This window comes from Mus musculus, chromosome 2, assembly GCF_000001635.26.
Source record: "Mus musculus strain C57BL/6J chromosome 2, GRCm38.p6 C57BL/6J".
In the NCBI taxonomy this organism is placed as follows: domain Eukaryota; kingdom Metazoa; phylum Chordata; class Mammalia; order Rodentia; family Muridae; genus Mus; species Mus musculus.
This window is the reverse complement of record NC_000068.7, coordinates 167244443-167252395: the sequence shown is the minus strand read 5'-3', so window position 1 is coordinate 167252395 and position 7953 is coordinate 167244443. Positions and strand designations below refer to the sequence as shown.

Sequence of the window (7953 nt, the reverse complement as noted above, 5' to 3'; positions counted from 1 at the left end):
TGTCTCCCAGTCTCAGCTGAGGCCAAGGTGGACTTAGACTAGCAGGCTGTGTTTGTCTGGACTGCCCTCCCCCTTTGCCCCCTCCACCCCGAAATCTGTTCTGAGTACATTCTTTACCTAATCCTGGCTCTCTCTTGGGAGACTGCAGCAGCTGAGAACTTTCAGACCTAGGTTTGGGGGGAAAAGTCATTTCTTGCTTCCTTTGGCTTTTAGACCTAGACCCACTTCATCTGCTGCACAAACTTAAGGGGAGGAGGCACTTTCTTCCTCCTCTGAAATTCCCAACAGAGAGGCTGGAGGGTGCTGGAGACTAAGTCCCTGGTCCCAACAGAGAGGCTGGAGGGTGCTGGAGACTAAGTCCCTGGTCCCAACAGAGAGGCTGGCAGGTGCTGGAGACTAAGTCCCTGGTGAGGATATTTATGATTATATTTTGCTCTTTCTATTTTAGTTGTTGTTGTTGTGCACGCACGCACGTGCGTGTGTGTGTGTGTGTGTGTGCGTGCGTGCGTGCGTGCGTGCGTGCGTGCGTGTGTGTGTGTGTGTGTGTGTGTGTTGTGCGAGTGCCCCACATGACCATATAGAGGACAGAAGACAAAGTTGTCAGGTGTGTGCAACACCTGCTTTGACCCACGGAGCCAGCTCCCAGGCAAACACCAGCTTGACTAAATCGTGGTGTCAATGTCACCCGAGTCCTGACCTCTGTGCCTGACCTGGATGCTTCTTACAGTTGTAAGGAAAAGAGGTTGGGGGAGCTCACATTGCATGAGACCAGGACTACACCCCACCACCATCTCAGTGTCAGACAAACCAGCACTGTGCAGCAAGGATGGAGTCATCTTTGTCCCCACCGTTTCTGTGCAAGCCACTTGGTCTTGCTGTCACTAAGTGTCCATAACTGAGGTCCTGTGGGTCACACTCGGCCACTGTGGGTCTATCTACCACTCTCTTTGGTCTCACAGTACCTTGAGGTCGGTTCTTTTACCGACAACTACAGATTGTTCCAGAACACAAGCCCTTACTTGGCACAGCAAGACTCCGGGGATCAAACGAAGAGACAGATATATGTTGTTGGCTGTCCTGTGTTTTGAAATAATTTGAGCCGCTATTTCTGGCTTCTCTGAAGTCAGGAGACCTGGGCGTAAGGGCCTGTCTCTCTACTCAGCTGTAGGCTAGAACTGAGGGCCTGGGTTATTTGGGATGGGACACCACCATCCAGTTTTCCCTGGTCCCCACCCTGCCCACTACCTCCCCTGGCATGCAGACTTTCACCAGGCATTAGCAGAGACTCTGCAGCGGATGGGGGGTGGGGCACGCCCCTATTGTCACCTCATTCTTTAGCACCTGAGAAGGCTGTCTCCTTTACACTGAGGAGATGAGAGGGACATCTGTGCAGCTCTCAAGGGCTTCTTGGGGCTTCCTCGTTGGGGCCTAAAGTGCAGAGACCATGGCTCCCCTATGCACTAGGCGTTAGTCCTGCTGTCCTGGTGCTCTGTGGGGGAGGCAGAGTCCTCTGGCTTCTTAGAACTCCTTGCAGCTGGCCCCGTTCCTCCTTCTCCCTTTCTGCCTCCCCCTCCCCCACAGCTTCCCTCCCTCCCTCCCTCTCTCCACTTTCCCTTTCTCCCAGCCTCCTTTGGCTTCCTCTCAAGTGCATTCCTTTCTAGTTTGGAGGTGAAATGTACCCTGGCTTTATGCATTGAAGGTGTGGTCCCCATGTGGTATTCAGAGGTGGGCTTTGGGAAGATGGCTGAATCAAAGCGGGGGGGGGGGGCGCGGGGGGGGGGCGGTTGTCTGATCTCCGCAATAGATTCATCACCCTTGGGTAAGTAAGTCAGTGGATGGACCTCTCAGAAGTGATGGGAACTAGAAGGTGGGGGTGACCCCTAGCCTCCCACCCCTCTGCTTCTTGGGTGCTATGAGCAGACCCCCCTTCAGTCACCAGCTCCCACCACATCACAGACCCATTGTTACCAGAGCTGACGCCTCTGCAGCCATGAGGCCGCAAGGATCCTCCGTCTCTGGGTTAGCATCTCAGGAGTTTCCGCTGCAGCAACAGAAAACTACAAGTCTTAGTGCATGGCACACCTCTTCCCGTTCTGACTGATGGGGGAGCTGACCAAACACCTGTTCCCATAGCTGATGTTTTTACCCACAGAGAGTGGAAGAGGAGGCATCCAGGCTGCAGACAGCACAAGCCAAGGACGGAGCCCCAAGGCCTGTGTTCAAAGCAGAGCCAAGTGAGCAAGGACAGGGAGGACATCACAATCCCATCTGCCAGCCTCCAGGACAGGCTGTGTGGCCTTGGGCAAGTTACTGACCTTCTCTGAGTTTTGAGTTCACCATAGGAAAACTGGGGATAATAACAGCACCCACTCTCCAGGGTTAAAGGTGAAAGGTTAAATGGGCTATGAGAAAGGTCCAGATGTCCGAAGCTACCAGTTGAAGCCAGGGCTTTGAAGAGAGCAATGTGTGCTGTGTTCCCTTCTGGACAGTCTTTAGGCCACAGACATGAAGCAGACAGAATCCTGGGAGGAGAAAGCAAGATATAATAGGGAGCAAGGAGCTGTGTGTTCCCAGGCAGAGCCCCATTGGTTGAGGGGTTGTGACCTGATACTTCCTTGTGACCAAGCAGCCCCAGGAAGAAGAGACTCACCCAGCTGTTGGCCTGCTGTGGACAGGGAACATCTGGACGCACAGACTTTTCCAGGGAAGTGCTGGGGTTTGTTACCAACTGAGAGCCTGCAGGACACAGGGCTTCAGACCCCACAAGGAGGCTTCCACGCTGGGGTTGGCAGGTTTATTTGTGAAATTATTATATTTTAATTATTTATCGTGTGCATGTATTTTTGTGTGTGCGCGCATGCCGTGGTACAAGGTGGAGTCCCACCGGGGAACATGGCATCTGGTTCTCTCCTTCCACGAGTTCTGTCCACTGAACTTGAGGCTTCAGACTTGGTAGCAAGTGTCTCTTACCACTGAGAAGCCCTACCTGCCCTGCCCCATGCCAAGGTTAGAACTTCACTGGCATCTCCCTCTGCCCCGAGTCCTAGCTATTCACTGTTAGGCATTTGAGGGAGGCTCAGGGAAGGTGAGGGACTAGCCTGGGGTCATTGATCTCCACCCTGGCCACTTTGACCAACCTGGTCACCCTGGACACCCTGGTCACCCTGGCCACCCTGGTAACCCTGGACACCCCGGTCACCCTGACCACCCTAGATGCCCTGACCACCCCACCCTGGTCACCCTGGTCACCCTTGTCACCCTGGTCATCCTGGCACCATAGGCCTGAGGTCATCTTCTGAAGAGGCCTCACCTTCCTTTTTGAAGCAACAGCAGCTGTCACCCCCTCAGCAGATTCCTTAAAACCCTGGGGGGGGGGTAAGAGGTGTGGAGGGTGGAGAGGAAGCAGGAGGGGTGGGGATTTTGAGAGGCAGAGAGAGTTTGTTTGTTTTTTTGAGTTTTGTTTTTTGATTTTTTTTTTCCTAGACAGGGTTTCTCTGTATAGCCCTGGCTGTCCTGGAACTCACTCTGTAGACCAGGCAGGCCTCGAACTCAGAAATCTGCCTGCCTCTGCCTCCCGAGTGCTGGGACTAAAGGCGTGCGCCACCACACCCAGCCACAACAAAGGCTTTTAATTAGTCATGTCTCAGCTCTGAAACAAAATCTTAAGTAGTCCAGGCTAGCCTCAAACCCACCATGTAGCTGAGGATGACCCCAGAATCCTGTCCTCTGAAGTGCTGGCCTTACAGGCATGTCCCACCATGTAAGCTCTTCCAAGCTCCCTCAACTGGAGCCTGGTATCCCTTAGCCTGTGATGGACCACTGTCCTGCTGTGGCTAAATAATAATAGTAATAGTAATAATAATAATAGTAATAATAAAAATAATAAAAACCGAGGCAACTGGCAGCCAGTCTGTGACCCTGAGCTTTCGGGAGTGAGCGTTCTGGGAGGAGCACCCCAAAGCTCATTCATAGCCTCGTGGGGATTGTTGGCTTCAGCAGCCAACAGACAGCATGCATAAACAGGGGCATCTGGAAATAGTCTTTGTCTCCAGTCTTTTGCGTTCACTCGAGATCCATGTAGCTGTCTTGAAGGCCAATGTGAGGTAGGCAAGCAGGCAAGCGAGTCCCTCAAGTTTAAGTGACAGCAGGGTTTGGGAAACGGAGACATGGGGGGAAGGGGAGGTATAGGGGAGAGAGGGCCCCAAAGAAGCAGCCACAGGGAAAGGTACAAGGAAGTATTCAGTGACTGTCAGACTGACATCAGGCTGATGGTGGCTTTCATATGTTAATTAGATGCAATCTAGAATCATCCGGAAAGAGTCTCAATGAGAGGAAGTCTAGACCAGATTAGCCTGTGGGCACACCTTGGGCACTTACCTTGATGGCCTTTACTGATGGGACAAGAGCCACCTTGAAAGCAGGAGGAGCCATTGCCTAGAAGTGGGGTGGGGCTTGCACTATAAGAGTAGCGGCTGAAAGGTGAGCATGCCTGTGTTCATCTCCCTCTGCTCTTTTCTGTGTGGGTCTAGTGTGAAGAGCAGCTTCTAGCTCCTGCCTTGGCTCCCCTGCTGTGAAGGAGCCGAGAGCTGGCAGAGACCACCCCACACCCACCCATCTACTGACTTGGTCAGGGTGATTTTTTTTCCTTTTGTTTTGTTTTGAGACAGGGTCTCCCTGTGTAGACCAGCTGTCCTGGAACTTACTATAGATACCAGGCTAGACTCAAACTCACAGAGATCTGTGTGAGCCACCACTCCTGGCTTCCCATGTTGTTTGTCTCTTTTTTGATCACAGCAACAGGAATAAGCTAGGACAGTCAGGTGCTTCTCTGAGGAGGGAACAGCCGTGCAGAGACTTGGAGATACAGCATAGGAGTAAGCTGTGCAAAGCTCTCAAGGGAGAAGGTTCTGAAGCCAGGGAGTGGCAAGCAAAGGCCCTGGGGTCAGTGTGAGATTACCACAGTGCAACTTGCCTCCATGACAAGACACAGCAGGTCCTCCATGCTGCCATTGGACTCAACGCAGAAAAGCCAGCTGAAGTCCCACACACACCAAGGACCAACCTGAGAGTCTCACGGCTAAATCTACCCATCTTCTGGCTCTTGTCTTGTGGGTTTCTTTAGATAATAAGGTTGCCATGGTAGATGGATAGGAATTGAGTTCTTCTTAAATCTTTCATGGTTCCTGATTTCTTCAGAAACACAGAGAAACAGAGGCAGCAGGTTGTGGACCCCAGTGTCTGGTGACGTTTAGCTTCATTTTCACTGGAGGGAAGTGGCTGAGTGCTCGAGTCTAGCTGTAAGGGGCTAAGATGTTAGCTGACATTTGAGGGTGTCTCTCTGGAGGCCATGGGTGCTGCACAGATGGGTGCTGCATGGGTGACGAGACCTTAGACTCCACCCGGTCTTATTTTGGGAATGTGCTAGTCTGTGTTATGGTCTGGAATGTCCCTGGTGAATGCCGGGGTCAGGACCTGGTTTTGTTTTGTCTTGGCATGGGTTTGTAAAGATGTTTTGAAAGAAGTCAGGGGCCTTGGAGACGCCTGTCACTGAGGCCTGAGCTGAGGCGTTGCTTGGCTATATGACAAGGATGCTCAGGACAGGTTTTGTTTGCAAGAGGTCTCGCTTGGCCTGCGGGAACATCTTTGGGCTGGTCTGGCACCACTGAGCCTGCCCTGGGCCTTGTTTAGCTGGGCCCTGGGTCCATCTGAGTTTGTTCTTCCACACCGCCCTATGTGGCATCTATCCAGATTGTGAGTTATTTAGTTAGTTTAATTTTTGTTTGTTTGTTTGTTTGTTTTTCGAGACAGGGTTTCTCTGTGTAGCCCTGGCTGTCCTAGAACTCACTCTGTAAACCAGGCTGGCCTCGAACTCAGGAATCCACCTGCCTCTGCCTCCAAGTGCTGGAATTAAAGGCGAGCGCCACCACTGCCTGGCTAGTTAGTTTAATTTTAATTTTTGTTTTGCTTCATTTGTTTTTTCAAGACAGAATTTCTGTTTGTTTGTTTGCTTTGTTTTTTATTTTTGTTGTTGTTGTTTTTTTCTTGGCAGGGGGAGACAGAGTCTCACTATGTAATCTTGGCTGTCCTAGAGTTCTCTATGTGGACCAGGCTGGCCTGAAACTCAGAGATTTCCCTGCCTTTTTCTCTAGAGCGGTGGGATTAAAGGTGTGCACTGTCACACCCGTTGGATTCTGTCTGAATCTTTATTTCCACATTTGAGGAGAAGAAATGGTTTAGACGTTTAGACCCTTACCACCTTAACTACATCAGATGTCTGAGGCATGGGTGGTGGTGATATTGCTTAGATCTGGAGTACCGCTGTTGTTGGGTAAAGATCCAGAAAGCCAAAATTCCCAGCAAAGCTATCTATCTATTTGCATTTAAATTTGAACACCATTTTAAAACCATTTACTTGTATGGGGGGGGGGGGCACTCACATGCCACTGTGCACATGAAAAGATCAGGGAACAACCTGTGGGAGTCAGTTCTCTGCTCCCACCATGTGGGTTCCAGGGATTGAACCATGGACGTTAGACTTGGCAGCAAGCACCTTTACCAACTGAGCCATGCCACCACACCACAGGAGAAAAGTTTTAAGAATGTTTGTATTAGTATAAGGATATTGATAACAAAATTTTTCTAAACTAGATTCTAAAAAAGAAATTAAATTTACATTTATTTTCTTACTGAGTAGACAAAGGACACACACAAAAGAGTCTATAAAAGTATTTTATGCTAATTAAAATACATTATTTGAAATACACAAGGGGGATCCGAATGTAACTAACTGCCTTATGACATGTTCTTGATATATGGAGGCTGCTACACATGAGCTTCCTCGGATGTATAAATAGCTTGATGCATAATTGTGGAGCTGAGATCAAATCCATCTAAATGATGTTCATCAACATTGTTATTACTGCAGGCTTATTTTTCAGGCTTGTAATTGTTAAATAGATTTTAGGAAGGGAGGACAACATATAAGTTCACTGATGCTCAGGCTGGCAAATGGCTCAAAAGATTAAGGCACTGGTCCTCAAACATGAGGACCTGCGTTCAATTTCAGGGACCCACATGGTTGAATGAGAGAACCAACTTCTACAAGTCGTCCTCTGAGCTCCAGATGCATGCTGTAATTTAAAATAAAAGAAGGCTGGGCAGAAGATATAGTTGCTTTTGCAGATGGCCCAAGTAGGGCTCCTAGTACCCACATGGGACCCCTCACAAATGCCCTATAACTCTAGCTGTAGAGTATCTAGCGCCCTCTTCTGGCCTCTGTGGGCACTGCACTCACATGCACAGACACAAATTCATGAATTAAATGTCGATGCTTGTTAAAGATTCTTTTTATTAAATATTTTCAGTGTGTATGTGTATATACACTTGTGTGTAAGTGTAAGCCAAGAGAGAGCTTAGTGTTTGAGAGTGTGTGCTACTTTTGCCGAGAGGTTGGGTTCTAGAACCTACCTCAGGTGGCTCACATCTCCCCCCAGGAGATCTAGCACTCTCTTCTGGACATCTTGGGTACTGCACTTGGGAAAATCCACACACTTTCTCACACATGTATACTCATATGACATGTGGAGGCCAGCTTCAACTTTAGCCTCTAAGTGTATCTAAACACATACACAGACATACAGAAATACACATACATACAGACACACACATGCACACATACTCACACAAGAAAGATTCAGAGACAAAATAGAAAACCAAAACCAAATAAGCCCTTAGACTTTTCCTGAGTCAGATTGCCTGGAGTAAGACATGATTTCACACACGTGTTAATTAGACAAGTAACATCTTTGAAGCTGCCAAGAGCCACTTACAAGTTTAGCTATGAAGTGAAATTCAAAAGAGTTTTGTAATTGTTGTTGATACATAACACTAGAAGTCACTTGGTTTTTTTTGTTTTTTTGTTTTTAAAGTATTTTATTGCTTGTCAGCGTATGT

General features: G+C 49.1%; 1 protein-coding gene across 1 annotated transcript in view; it reads left to right on the top strand.

Annotated features, from left to right (window-relative positions):
- The first annotated feature begins 245 nt into the window (after nt 1-245).
- The window catches only part of Ptgis (prostaglandin I2 (prostacyclin) synthase), a 48957-nt gene continuing 41249 nt past the window's right edge, over nt 246-7953 (top strand). The window contains exon 1 of the mRNA XM_030248627.1: nt 246-407. The gene's annotated coding sequence lies outside the window, so the exon portion shown is untranslated. The remainder of the gene's footprint in view (nt 408-7953) is intronic.